Below are 14,945 nucleotides of genomic sequence, written 5' to 3' on the forward strand. Positions count from 1 at the left end.
TTGGCATCCCTTTATGAGAAAGAAGCTATTAAATCTGTAGTCTTTTGTACATGTTTAGAGGGATTATGAGACATATACATAACACATAACATACAGAAATGGCAAAAGATAAAGCCTACCTGTTCAACTCAGGCATGGAAGGGAAGGATATTTTAAATAATTTTTACTATATTTTGGCCCTTGAAAGTCATTAGAATGTGACTGCAAGTCACCAGGACAATAAACCTGAACTGAGTTAGCTTAAGTGTGTAAAAAAAAAAAAAAAAAGGGAAAAAAAAAGAAAAACTTTAAAAATGTCCTTTGGTGTTAGCCATTTTCCTGCATCAGCCTTTAGCTGGAATGTCTTAGAAGGTAGCTTGGGAAAGTAGGGCTGTGACCGGTTTCTTTTTATTCGTTCTGAGATCCTTAGGCAGCTTCTCTTTTTAATGGCCTGCCACTAGTTGCTGCCCTTACCCTGAGAGGAAGGAAAGAAGACTACAAGTGGCAGTAAGAGGCCAGAGAAGGACCAGGTGGTGAAGTGTGTGTGTAAGCCTGGAGACTGGAGGCAGGAAGGTAACAGGCTAGGGGAAAACCACTCCCCTTATCTCCTACGCCACCTATACCTGCAGCCAACCCTGTTAGGTAAGGTACTGAAAATATACTGGGCTTTTTATTATTTTTACCACCCTCAAGCAGAGAGGCTCAGGGGAGAGCAGATGAGCAGCACAGGGTCTGCTTTGAAGTTTTTTCTTTTTTTTCTTTTGATGGAGTTTCGCCCTGTAGCCCAGGCTGGAGTGCAGTGGTGCAATCTCGGCTCACTGCAAGCTCTGCCTCCCGGGTTCATGACATTCTCCTGCCTCAGTCTCCCGAGTAGCTGGAACTACAGGCGCCTGCCCCAATGCCCGGCTAATTTTTTGTATTTTTAGTAGAGACGGGGTTTCACCATGTTAGCCAGGATTGTCTTGATCTCCTGACCTCGTGATCCACCTGCCTCGGCCTCCCAAAGTGCTGGGATTACAGTTGTGAGCCACCACGCCTGGCCTGAATTTTTCTTAGCCACAGTGCTTTTAAACATTTTATAAAAAAGCGAAACAAACATTCCTTACTGCTGCATCTATCTTCTGAAGATGACAGCAGCTGGCAGAGCTCGTCCACCTCAGTCTAGTTAGCATTTAAATATGGCTATGGGAGAGCATCCCTTATTAGCGGGCTCCTTCCCAAGGGCTCTGTACTCTAGGCTGCTCCACACTCCTTCGCCTACCTTAGGCTAGTAAGGTCGGGGTGTACATGGACTGTTTCTTAGCCCTTTCCCTAGGGGGCCAGGGAAGACAAGGAATTGCTTGTCAACTGAGACATGTGAGGGATGGCAGGGAAGGGCAGAAGTAGGAAAAGCAGCAGCACAGCAAGCAGCAGGCCACTTCCTGGGCAGAGTTACTAAGGCAGGTGACCATGGTGAGAAGGATCCTCAGGACTGGGCTGGAACTGCCTGCAGCCACCCGGGGACTTGGTCTATGCCTTTTGGCCTCCTCTCCGTCACCACAAACCCAGAAAGGGGCAACCTGCCCAGACTGCCAGTGACCAGATGGGCACTCCATGGCATCTTAGCAACTCTCCTGCTCCAGGCCTCTGTGGGCAGCAAGAAAGCTAGAGCTACCTGGGATAAACCCCAGGAGGCAGCATGCAACTTCCCCGTATATTCCAGGGTATTCGAATGTAATACCTGGTCCCAACACCGGGCCGTGGGGGCTACTTTCCTACTTTCAATCCAGCCATAGCCTGAGCTAAAAGAGTAGCCTTATGTAAGTTACCTCCAATGCCATTGCAAGCCTTAATATATTCAGCTAAATGAGCCTTCCCTCTCAGGGGTCTAATAGCAGTTTGACACTCTGCATTAGCATTATCGTATGTAAGAAGGTGTATTACAACATCCTGAGCTGTTTTATCAGTTATGCCTTTATAAACAGCCTCTTGGAGCTGAGCAATAAAATCAATATATGGTCTTTAGGTCCTTGTTGGACAAAACTGAAAGAAGGATATTTTTCCCCTGAAACATTTATCCTTTCCCATGCCCGTAAGCACACAGGGTGCAGCTGAAAAATGGCAACATCCTCCATTAATGTTTGATTCTCTAATCGACCCCAGTTAAGGCCAACTCCCATTCACTGTTCAAAGGAGACAGGCACAGGTGGCTGTGCTTGTGTTTTTTCCCTTGCCTGGGTTTGAGCTTCATCAGCCCACCAGGTTTTATTTAATTTATTTATTTATTTATTTTTATTTATTTATTTATTTTTGAGACGGAGTCTCGCTCTGTCGCCCAGGCTGGAGTGCAGTAGCCAGATCTCAGCTCACTGCAAGCTCCGCCTCCTGGGTTCAGGCCATTCTCCTGCCTCAGCCTCCCGAGTAGCTGGGACTACAGGCACCCGCCACCTCGCCTGGCTAGTTTTTTGTATTTTTTAGTAGAGACGGGGTTTCACCGTGTTAGCCAGGATGGTCTCGATCTCCTGACCTCGTGATCCGCCCGTCTCGGCCTCCCAAAGTGCTGGGATTACAGGCTTGAGCCACCGCGCCCAGCCTCCACCAGGTTTTAAACTGTAAATACTGAGATGGAGTGAGAACAGATTTTGTCAAAGCATCCCAATCATATGGTATTAACCTATTATCAGAGCCACATTTTTCAACAAAGTTTGCACAAAAGGAGAGTTTGGTCCATATTGACTAATGGCTTGCTTAAAAGGAAAAGTGGCCCAATTAGCTATATTCTGTCCTCCTTGCTGGGTTATAGTAACCAGAAATTGCCATGCTTCAAGGTCTCCCTCAGCTCTAGCTTTTTGAATAGAATTTTGTATATCACCACCAATTGCTCCAGGTTTTAATGTTGCAACTACAGGAGCAGAAAGTTTTTCAGCTAATTCATTTTCTCACCCATTAAGGGGAGAGGGAGGAGGTGGTCATTCACTTAATTCAGCAGGTGGAGTCAACAGGCTAGTAAAACATACCTTTTTTATAGTTTTCCTTTCTTTAATCTCCTCCAGTAGCTGTTCCTCACACTCAGAATCTGTAGTTTTTTACACTCATCCTCCTCTTCCTCATCTGAATCAGCCTCACCATCTGTTTGAAATGGCTCAAGATCTGCTTTTATTAGCACTCACATTGACCAAATGGAAACCGGAATTTCTGTTCCATCTTTATACACCTTTTAAAAATCTCTTCCAATTCTCTCCCATTCATCCAATTCCATAGTCGCTTGTTCTGGAAACCATGGGCAAAACTGCTCTACTATACCAAAGGGTGATAACAGATTCTGAGTACTCACTTTCATGCCCCCTTTTCATAATAAATGCCTTAAGAAATTCAAATAAGGAGAATGTTTGCTTTCACTTTGTCCCATTGTTACCCTGGTTTTCTGCCAAGCTTCTTTCAATCATCCTTGGGTGTCCTCTGATGATGCATCCTCCACTTTCACGTGCTCTAGGGTTCCTTCACCAGGGTCTTCGTCACCCCACGTTGGGCACCAGGAATGTTGGGGTGATAGACCCAACACCAGGCCGTGGGGGCTACGAAGTCCAGCAGAGTCAAAGGAATGAGAAAACACAAGTTAAGACTTGAGGCCGGGCGCGGTGGCTCAAGCCTGTAATCCCAGCACTTTGGGAGGCCGAGATGGGCGGATCACGAGGTCAGGAGATGGAGACCATCCTGGCTAACACAGTGAAACGCCGTCTCTACTAAAAAATACAAAAAACTAGCTGGGCGAGGTGGCGGGCGCCTGTAGTCCCAGCTACTCGGGAGGCTGAGGCAGGAGAATGGCGTAAACCCGGGAGGCGGAGCTTGCAGTGAGCTGAGATCCGGCCCCTGCACTCCAGCCTGGGCAACAGAGCGAAACTCTGTCTCAAAAAAAAAAAAGACTTGAGAAAGTGGGACCAGGGAGCCAATGCTAGTATGGAGGCTGCGAAGGTCCCGAGCTCTGGGAGCCCAGGCTATTGATTGGTGATCAAACAAAGAAACAGGTGGTGAGGATGTGGGGGTTGAAAGGAAGCGATGTAGCAAGTGAATGAACTACAGCTGTGACGGTTTAGCATTTTCTTTGAAACTATGGCTACTTGAGATAATGGGAGAGCTAGAAGCAAGGAGCCAGCAAGTCTGGACACATTCCAAAGGCCCCCAGGGGTTTTACCGTGGACCCTGACATGTTCCATTCCCTGCCTCAGCTTCTCTCCCAACACTCAGCTTTTCTCCCAACACAATCTAGCTTAAAGGATCCTCACATGCTGCGGCCAAGAGGGCACAAAAGAACCAGCGAGTAGGCAAGGGTAACAGCAAAACTGCAAGTTTATTTTTGGTAACCTAAGGTGTGGGGGAGAGGTCTGTCGGCCTCCGGCAAAGGAGGCCCACAGAGTCCCCCGGTGAGGCTCTCGGACGGAGTTCCTGCAGTCCCGACATCCCGACGGGAGTGAGAGACTCAGGAAGGCTGCGTGGCGCGCTGGCCGAGAGCGGCTTTTCTAGGAGTGGGAGGGCAATAGGCGGGGCACGGGCGTGTCGGGGGGCGTTCCGCAGGTGCGACCAGGTAAATCTTGGTCTCTTCGGATTGACGTCACCTGGCGTATGCCCAGTTGGTCTTCACCTCCCTGGGCGCTGGCTGCATTTTCACGCGCGCGGGAAAAGTTGGGGGATGAAGAACCCGGAAGTGCGCCATCCTGCCTCTGTTCGTCCAAACATTAACAGTGTAACATATATTATCCTAACTTCTAGTCTTAGGCAGTCTAGTCCACAAACATGAAGGAAGTTCGCTTTGGAAAAGAATGGCTGCCAGGCATCGTGGCTCACACCTGTAATCCCAGCACTTTGGGAGGCCAAGGTGGGCAGATCACAAGGTCAGGAGATCGAGACCATCCTGGCTAACATGGTGAAACCCTGACTCTACTAAAAATATAAAAACTTAGCTGGGCATGGTGGCAGGCACCTGTAGTCTCAGCTACTCGGGAGGCTGAGGCAGGAGAATGGTGTGAACCTGGGAGGCGGAGCTTTTAGTAAGCCAAGATCACACCACTGCACTCCAGCCTGGGCAACAAAGCAAGACTCTGTCTCAAAAAAAAAAAAAAATGGCCGGAGTGGTGGCTCACGCCTATAATCCCGGTGTGTCTGGAATTTGTTCCTTCTGGTGGGTTCTTGGTCTTGCTGACTTCAAGAATGAAGCCACGGGCCCTCGCAGTGAGCGTTACAGTTCTCAAAGATGGTGTGTCCAGAGTTTTTTTCTTCAGATGTTCAGATGTGTCCAGAGTTTATTCCTTCTGGTGGGTTCGTGGTCTTGCTGACTTCAGGTGTGAAGCCACAGACCTTTGCAGTGAGTGTTACAGCTCTTAAAAGTGGTGCCTCCAGAGTTGTTTGTTCCTCCTGGTGGGTTCGTGGTCTTGCTGACTTCAGGAATGAAGCCACAGACCCTCACGATGAGTGTTATAGCTCATAAAGGTAGTAGTGACCCAAAGAGTGAACAGCAGGAAGATTTATTGTGAAGAGCGAAAGAACAAAGCTGCCACAGCGTGGAAGGGGACCAAAGCGGGTTGCTACTGCTGGCTCGGGTGGCCTGCTTTTATTCCCTTATTTGGCCCCATCCAAATCCTGCTTTTGAGTCCATTTTACAGAGAGCTGATTGGTCCATTTTACAGAGTGCTGATTGGTCCATTTTTACAGAGTGCTGATTGGTGGGTTTACAAACCTTTAACTAGACACAGAGTGCTGATTAGTGCATTTACAATCCTTTAGCTAGACAGAATAGTTCTCCAAGTCCCCTTACCCAATTAGCTAGACACAGAGTGCTGACTGGTGCATTTACAAACCTTTAGCCCCAATTAGCTAGACATAGAGCACTGATTGGTGTGTTTACAAACCTTTAGCTAGACACAGAGCACTGATTGGTGCATTTACAATCCTTTAGCTAGACAGAAAAGTTCTCCAAGTCCCCATCCAACCCAGAAGCCCAGTCGGCTTCACCTCTCACCAGCACTTTGGGCAGCCGAGGCAGGTGGATCACAAGCTTAGGAGATCAAGACCATCCTGACCAACATGGCGAAACTCTGTCTCTACTAAAAATGCAAAAAAATTAGCCAGGCGTGGTGGTGGACACCTGTAGTCCCAGCTACTTGGAAGGCTGAGGCAGGAGAATAGCATGAATCTGGGAGGCAGAACTTGCAGTGAGCTGAGATCGTGCCACTGCACTCTAGCCTAGGTGACAGAGCGAGACTCCATCTCAAAAAAAAAAAAAAAAAAAAAGGTGGGGGAATAAATATGTCTACAAAATGTTATTAAAACTAAGTTTAACATTAATAGGCCAGGCGCAGTGGCTCACGCCTGTAATCCCAGCACTTTGGGAAGCCAAGACAGGCGGATTGCCTGAGTTCAGGAGTTCGTGACCAGCCCGGGCAACAAGGTGAAACCCCGTCTCTACTAAAATACAAAAAAATGAGCTGGGCGTGGCACCGTGTTCCTGTAGTCCCAGCTACTGGAGGCTGAGGCAGGAGAACTGCTTGAATCCGGGAGGCAGAGGTTGCAGTGAGCTGAGATCGCCCCACTGCACTCCAACCTGGGTGACAGAGTAAGACTCCATCTCAAAATAATAATAATAATAATAATAATAACACAAATATAAAAGTGAAATTTCACTTATCTGGTCTAAAAATCATACAGGAAGTACTGTCAAATATAAAATGGTGTTTGGCATTCTTTGGTCTAAAAACTAATAAAAATAAGTGCTAAAGGAAATTTCTCAGTAAGAAGGCATCAATGACTATAAAGTCCACTGCTAATGTCCTCACATTTAAAACAAAAGGTCAATTTCTTAGAAATTATATGCTTGGGCCAGGCACGGTGGCTCAAACCTGTAATCCCAGCACTTTGGGAGGCCAAGACGGGTGGATCACGAGGTCAGGAGATTGAAACCATCGTGGCTAACACAGTGAAACCCCATCTCTACTAAAAAATACAAAAAACTAGCTGGGTGAGGTGGCGGGCACCTGTAGTCCCAGCTACTCGGGAGGCTGAGGCAGGAGAATGGTGTAAAAACCCGGGAGGCGGAGCTTGCAGTGAGCCAAGATCTGGCCACTGCACTCCAGCCTGGGCGACAGAGCGAAACTCCATCTCAAAAAAAAAAAAAAAAAAAATTATATGCTTGGTTTATCTTTCACTTTCCTTTCCTTCAAAATTAAAAGTCTTTTAGTACATGTACCACCCCTAGAATTTCCGGTAAACCAGCACCAGCCTGAAGATCACGTTGTCATCAAAGGGTGGAAAGAAGGAAAACTGGAACCAGCCTGGAAAGGACCCTACCTTGTGCTGCTAACCACCGAGATTGCTGTTTGTACAGCGAAAAAGGGATGGATTCATCACACCCAAGTCAAGAAAGTGCCACCCCCTCCAGAGCTGTGGGTTATAGTCCCAGGGGGAAATCCTACCAAACTAAAGCTAAGAAAAATTTAACTCTTTCATCTATTCTATTACTCTTCTTTCCTCGCTCTATTGCTGACCATCTAGTTATTAACATAACCAAGTCAATTTCATCTCAAACTATTGCATTTAATGCTTGCTTTGTTTTACCCTGTGGGAACTTGCCAAGTCAAAGACAGTTCTCTACTTCAGAAAAGTACCTCTGTGCATCCTGACTCTCCTCAGACTGGGCATTAGTAAATTGGGACCATTGAATCCAGGGGGATTTCAATAAAGTCCCCAGTGTCAACCAGGAGTCTTGACCCCTGATGTAGAGCTTTTATGCCGTAGTTGGTCCAACGTTCTGTGGATCACTAAAGAGCAAGTATGGATTGCTCCAACCAGTTTTTGTAATTTCGTAAAACCATACGTTCATTTTACTAGAGGATCATAGAAGTTAAAGACTTAAAAAATATTTTGGCAATTAAGACAGGATACCAAGATGCAAATGCCTGGTTGGAATGGATCAAATATTCTGTCCACGTTAAACAAAAGCAATTGTTATGCTTGTGCACTTGGCAGGCCAGAGGCCCAGATTGTCCCCTTTCCACTAAGGTGGTCCTCCAGTCAACCAGGTGTGGGCTGCATGGTAGCTCTTTTCCAGGATTCTACAGCCTGGAGTAACAAGTCATGCCAAGCTCTCTCTCTCTGCTATATCCCAAAGTCTGGCACCCTGCGGTCAGCCCCCGAGGGCCATCCAGCTTCTGTCTCCCAACACTAAGTTCACTTCGTGTCTTTCCCAACAGGTAGGAAACTTAGCGTTCCTTGGAGACCTGAAGGGATGCAGTGAGCTTAAGAATTTTCAAGAACTTATCAGTCAGTCAGCCCTTGTTCATCCCCACGCGGATGTGTGGTGGTATTGTGGTGGACCTTTACTGGACACTCTGCCAAATAACTGGAATGGCACTTGTGCTTTATTCCAATTGGCTATCCCTTTCACCCTGGCATTTCATCAACCAGAGGAAGGAAAAATAAGATATCATAAAGCAAGAGAAGCCCCTTATGGGTCTTTCGACTCTTATGTCTATTTAGACACAATTAAGAGTCCCACAGGGAATACTAGATCAATTTAAAGCCCGAAATCAAATTGCTGCAGGATTTAAGTCAATATTTTGGTGGGTGACAATTAATAAAAGTGTAGATTGGATAAACTACATCTATTACAACCAACAGCGATTTATTAACTACACTAGAGAAGCTGTTAAAAGAATAGCTGAACAATTAGGGGCTACTAGCCAGATGGCTTAGGAAAATAGCATCAAGGGTGTCCATGTGAAGAGACCAAACAGGCTTTGTGTGAGCAATAAAGCTGTTTATTTCACCTGGGTGCAGGCGGGCTGAGTCCAAAAAGAGTCAGCAAAGGGTGGTGGGATTATCATTTGTTCTTATAGGTTTGGGATAGGCATACAAAGTACATTCTTAAGGGCAAGGGAGAATATTACAAAGTACCTTCTTAAGGGTGGGGGCGGGTAGAATATTACAAAGTACCTTCCTAAGGGCAGGGGAGAATATATTTATCAGTTAGGGTAGGGCAGGAACAAATCACAATGGTGGATTGTCATCAGTTAAGGCAGGAACTGGCTATTTTCACTTCCTTTGTGGATCTTCAATTGCTTCAGGCCATCTGGATATATAGGTGCAGTTCACAGGGGATATGATGGCTTAGGTTGGGCTCAGAGGTGAAAGGGTGGCCTACCCCTCCACACCTGTGGGCGTTTCTCGTTAGGTGGCACAAGAGACTTGAGAAAAGAAATGAGACGCAGAGACAAAGTACAGAGAAAGAAAAAGTGGGCCCAGGGGACCCGCGCTCAGCGTACAGAGGACCCACGCCGGCACCGGTCTCTGAGTTCCCTTAGTATTTATTGATAATTATCTTTACCATCTTAAAGAAAAGGAAGTGGCAGGATAATAGGATCATTATAGAGAGAAAGTCAGCAGTAAGACATATGAATAAAGTTCTCTGTGACATGAATAAGTTTAAGAATAAGTTTAAGGAAAAGTGCTGTGCCTTGATATGCATATGTAAACATCTTCATAAACCTTTTTAGTGCATAAAGAGCAGCATTTCTAGCAAGTCCGGCCTTTCGCCCTAAGGCGGTTTTCTCCTTTCTCAGTAAACAGAACATACAATCGAGTTTTACACCGAGATGTTCCATTGCCCAGGGAGGGGCAGGAGACAGATGCTTTTCTCTATCTCAACTGCCAAGAGGCCTTCTTTCCTCTTATACTAGTCCTCCTCAGCACAGACCCTTCACGGGTGTCAGGCTAGGGGACGATCAGGTCATTCACTTCCCACAAGGCCATATTTCAGACTATCACATGGGGTGAAACCTTGGACAATACCTAGCTTTCCTAGGCAGAGGTCCCTGTGACCTTTGGCAGTGTACGACCTTTGGCAGTGTATGTGTCCCTGGGTACTTGAGATTAAGAGAATGGTGATGACTTTTAACCAGCAAGCTGCCTTCAGGCACTTGTTTAACAAAGCACACCCTGCACAGCCCAAAACCCTTTAAACCTTGAGTCACCATAACACATATGTCTTGCAAGGACAAGGTTGGGGGTAGGGTCACAGATTAACAGCATCTCAAATACAGAACAAAATGGAGTCTCTTATGTCTACTTCTTTCTATGTAGACACAGTAATAGTCTGATCTTTCTTTCTTTTCGCCACAAGAGGCCTGACAAATAGGACAGCCTTAGACATGATATTAGCAGAGAGAGGAGGAGTCTACGTCATGATTAAAACTTGATGTTGCACCTTCATCCCAAACAACACCGTCCCTCATGGAAGTATAACAAAGGCATTGCACGGTCTGACTGCTCTATCCAATGAGTTAGCCAGCAACTCAGTGGTAAATGACCCCTTTACAGGATGGCTAGAAAAGTAGTTTGGTATATGGAAAGGAATAATAGTCTCAATTCCTATTTCCCTCGCAGGTGTAATAGGTGTACTTATTCTTGTGGGGTCATGTGTCATACCATGCATCCGTAAGTTGATGCAGAGGCTCATAAAAACGGCACCTACTAAAACCTCCCTTAACTAGCCTCCACCTTATCCAGAGAAGCTGCTTCTTTTGGAAAATCAAGCAAAACAACTAAGCTAAGACATATTTTAAAAGTTTGAAAAGAAAGCTGTAAGGAAATACAAGGGGAGGGGTTGTTAGATGTGAGTTCTAAATTTCTTTTCAAAGAATTAATATATCAGTATGTTCAATTCTTTGCCTTCTACTTTTAAACTTCCTCGTAAAGCAATCTTTTTTGATTACCTACCCCACCTTGACTCATTCGGATCACCTGCTCCACCCTAACTCATTTCAATTACCTGCTACCTGCTCTGCCCTAACTCCCACCAAAGCACTCACCCCGTCATTCTCTTTAAATTAGCCAATCAGAATTAGTTTAGCCTGTGTGGTCTAACCCTAGCCAATAGGGGAAGGACATAGCAGCAGCGGCCACGTGCATCAGGGATAAGAACCCCTTCCCCCACCTTGTCCAAGTGTGTGCTCACCATTGTTCCATCTGTAAGGGTGTACCCTTCTATATAGAAGTACCTTGCCTTGCTGAGAATTAAAAAGAAAATTTTATATTTGAATGCTATTCCTTTAGTGGCACCGAAACTTTGTATATAACAAGGGAAACAAAACAGAGGAGGCCAGAAGGCTGATGCTGGAAGTAGGAAATGAGAACTTGCATATGAGGGATACAATCATAATCAGCCACTTTCCTTCAGTCCTGGAGGCACCCCTCCAGCAGGGAAGTCTGTCCAGGAGACGTGGCCACCCCATCATACAGATGTTCGCTGACCGGGGGTCTTATCTAAGAACCGACCTTTGGGCAAATTACAATCTTTCTTTTTTGAGAGGGAGTCTCGCTCTGTCCCCCAGGCTGGAGTGCAGTGGCCGGATCTCGGCTCACTGCAAGCTCCACCTCCCGGGTTTACGCCATTCTCCTGCCTCAGCCTCCTGAGTAGCTGGGACTACAGGCGCCGGCCACCTCGCCCAACTAGTTTTTTTGTATGTTTTTTAGTAGAGACGGGGTTTCACCGTGTTCGCCAGAATGGTCTCGATCTCCCGACCTCGTGATCCGCCCGTCTCGGCCTCCCAAAGTGCTGGGATTACAGGCTTGAGCCACCGCGCCCGGCCCAGATTCCAATCTTTAAGGCCGATGGGAGGCGCTGTTGGCTAAATGGAGCCAACAAATCCAGGTCCCTTTAAGGGTGGAGGAAAGGAGGCAATGGCTTTTCTAGAGGGAGGAAAAGGCTCCAGTTCCTCCTTATCCTCACTAGAAAAAAAAAAAAAAAAAAATCCTCCTTATGCCCTGCAGAAGGGAATGAAGTAGAGAGAGGAGCACTCTCCTGCTGTTCTGGTTCCTGTTTTTCCTCACTAGAAAAAATCTCTTATTCCCCATAGAAGGGAATGAAGGGAGGAGAGGAATCTCTCCCTTTAAATATTCTGAATTATTTTCAGGTGGAGGTAATAGGCGTTCTAACTCCCCACGATCTGGCAGATAAAGAAGATACAACGCAGATGGTCAAAATAGTAATATTAGTAAAATGACCTTGCTCATATCCTCTTCCCAGGCAGCGACCTACCTGCTCCCATAACTTTAAATGTAAGGTTCCTTGATCAGGAAACTAAGGACATTCCTGCCTAATTAAAAGCATAAGATTGTGTAGAGCTTCAGGCTCTACAGTGCACTGGATAGCCTGAAGTAGCTGTTGCACTGTTTTAAAAAATACTTTTTGAGGTCGGGAGCGGTGGCTCACGCCTGAAATCCCAGCCCTTTGGGAGGCTGAGGTGGGCGGATCACGAGGTCAGGAGTTCGAGATCAGCCTGACCAACATGAAGAAACCCCGTCTCTACTAAAAATACAAAACTTAGCCGGGCGTGGTGATGCGCGCCTGTAATCCCAGCACTTTGGGAGGCCGAGGCAGGCGGATCACGAGATCAGGAGTTCGAGATCAGCCTGACCAACATGATGAAACCCCACCTCTACTAAAAATACAAAACTTAACCGGGCGTTGTGACGCGCACCTGTAATCCCAGCTACTCAGGAGGCTGAGGCAGGAGAATCACTTGAACCAGGGAGGCGGAAGTTGCAGTGAGCTGAGATCGTGCCACTGCACTCCAGCCTGGGTGACAGAGTGAGACTCCATCTCAAAAAAAAAAAAAAAAAAAACACACACTTTTTGTTCTTTGTTCATTTCCTGACCCACCATAACCGAACCCCTGGTATTTTTCGCGTGGGTCCTGTCCACCTGATGGCAGTCAGGAGTGTCTTACGGGGATTCTCTGAAAATTGATGTGCTCTCCTCCTTCACGCATAACTTCAAGGCGATCATGTCGCCTTGCAGAGTTTATAGCTCGCAGTGAACGCCAAGAATGAGTTCTTAGACAATTCCAGCGGAGTGCGACCGGGGGAACGGGGGGCAGTCCTTCTAAGAGAGCCCCCCGCAGCGTCAGTCTGCCAAATACTTATTGAAAGGACTTGTTAAATCACAAACATCCACTAGATGGCTTTTTTGAGGTCAGGTTGTGAGACACCTGCGGCCTTGTAAAAGCACTCAAACCACATTCTCAGGAGGCTGTTTTCAGCGTTCCTTATCTCACCACGCCCTCCACTCCCTGTCCTGTTTTCAGGGTCAAGGAGTTTCATTCTCACGCACAATTAACATACACACAGTGCCTCAGTATTTTTCCATGTCCCGACCTCAAATGCCATGTACATAAGCTTGAATATGTTGCCATGCACCCCCCACACTCAAGTGTCCCCACCCCTTTAAACCTGTCCTGTGGGGTTAGTTCTCCCACTGCCCGTGAAAGATAACTCAGGCAGGCCACAGAGTATATCTGCTCAATCCCTGGAACCAAAAAAAAAAAAAAAAAAAATCTTCCAAGCATCATTTTGAATTATATTTTTCTCTCGGCCAGCTCCGACTGAATGTCTTGACATGGGAAGCTGCCCATGGGAAACTGGCGGAGTGGCTGGCTTCCTCAAGAATTTCTTTCTTGCCTTCCTGTGTCTGACTCTCCACCCTCCCCCTCACAGCTGGAAGCAGAGGAGGTGCGGGGGACAAAATGCTTTACCTGATGGCCACACACTACTAGTGATTTTGGTTTCCTCTGGCTGTGGCAGATGTTCAAATTGACTTTTGCTCTAGTATGATGTTTGTGGGTCTTTTATAAACTCCCAATAGCTGAATATCTCTCACTTATACTCTGTAGCCCAAACTTGGCATTATTTTATTTTTTAATTTTTATTTTAGGTTCAGGGGTACGTGTGTAGGTTTGTTATATAGGTAAATTGTGTGTCATGGGGCTTTGGTGTACAGGTAATTTAATCACCCAAGCAACAAGCATAGTACCTGATAGGTCCCACCTTGAATTTGTCTAGGTATTAGATTGGCTGCAGTTCTCTACCACTTCCTGTTATCTGAGGCCTTTACAGTGTGCTTTGGTGGCTAGTCACTGTGACCAAAAGGTAGAGTTTAGGAGGGCATGGTGGCGCCCACCTGGAGTCCCAGCTACTTGGGAGACTGAGAAAAGAGGATCACCTGAACCCAGGAGGTTGAGGCTGCAGTGAACCATCCATGTTCATGCCACTGCACGCTAACCTGGGCAACAGAGCAAGACCCTGTCTCAAAACAAACAAAAAAAACATGGCAAACCCCTGTCTCTGTTAAAAATATAGAAATTAGCTGCTGGTGGCATACACCTGTAATCACAGCTACTGGCTGAGGCATAAGAATGGCTCGAACCTAGAAGATGGAAGTTGCAGTGAGCCGAGATCCATACCACTGCACTCCAGCCTGAGTGATGGAGTGAGACTCTGTCTCAAAAAAAAAAAAAAAAAAAAAAAACAGTTTGATAACACTCTCAGCTGACAGGGGTGGGGAAAGGAAACTGGTACTGTCACACAATGCTGACAGGAAGGAAGGTATACTGGTGCGGCCTCTACAGAAAGCATTTTAAAAATATCTGCTCAAATCAAGTATTTACATATTCTTTGTCCTAGCAGTTCTACTTCAAAGAACATACATTTACACTAGACCTTTTTTTTTTTTTTTTTCTGAGATGGAGTCTTGCTCTGTCACCCAGGCTAGAGTGTGGTGGCACAATCTCAGCTCACTACAACCTCTGCCTCTGCCTCCCAGGTTCAAGCGGTCCTCCTGCCTCAGTCAGCCTCCTGAGTAGTTGGGATTACAGGTGTGCACCACCACGCGCAGCTAAGTTTTTTTTTTTTTTTGAGACGGAGTCTTGCTCTGTCGCCCAGGCTGGAGTGCAATGGCGAGATCTCGGCTCAGTGCAACCTCTGCCTCCCAGGGTCGAGCAATTTTCCTGCTTCAGCCTCCCAACTGAGTAGCTGGGATTACAGGCACCTACCACCACGCCCAGCTAACTTTATTTATATATATATACACATATATATAACATTATATATATTATATATAAACTTTATATACATATAGCTTTATATATATTATATATATAACG

This window comes from Piliocolobus tephrosceles, chromosome 5 (genome assembly GCF_002776525.5).
Source record: "Piliocolobus tephrosceles isolate RC106 chromosome 5, ASM277652v3, whole genome shotgun sequence".
NCBI classification, from domain to species: Eukaryota; Metazoa; Chordata; class Mammalia; order Primates; family Cercopithecidae; genus Piliocolobus; species Piliocolobus tephrosceles.